Genomic DNA, 560 nt, shown 5'->3' with positions numbered 1-560 from the left:
CACCATCTTTTAGAAACAAAGATTTCTCTTCGGTGTTCTATGTCCTGGTTTACACCTCACTCCTACTGACATTTTATTTTTGCTCATCTTGTTTTCCCTTTATAACCAACCCCATTCTTTACTATAAATAATCTTGTATTATCCTTTTTTAAGTCACTTTAGATTACTCTAAAAATAAATCAAGTGTCTAAATTAATAATGATTTTCTTGTACCTTTCAGAAATGCAAACAAATAAAGTTAGGAACAATTTTTTTCTTCCTGAAGAGACACCGAAAAGTTTTGCTCACCTAATTTTAAAACCTTGAACACAAAACACAGCTTTACTTAAAGACAGGAAAAAAATGAAAGACAGTCCAAAAAGGAAAGAGAAACTTATTAGAGTGGGATTCTTAAACTGGTCCATCTAATTGCTACCTTCCAAAAGGCTACGTTTCAAATTAATGGTTCACAACTCTCACTTTTCAGGTATAATTATCAAAATACTAATCATCAAATGCTAAATAACGTACAGAAATGGCCAAAAATTCTCTACATAAAACAGAGAAACCACAGAACTGCC

This window comes from Mesoplodon bidens (genome assembly GCF_964165515.1).
Source record: "Mesoplodon bidens genome assembly, chromosome: 8".
Classification (NCBI taxonomy): domain Eukaryota; kingdom Metazoa; phylum Chordata; class Mammalia; order Artiodactyla; family Ziphiidae; genus Mesoplodon; species Mesoplodon bidens.
This window is presented reverse-complemented; position numbering follows the sequence as displayed.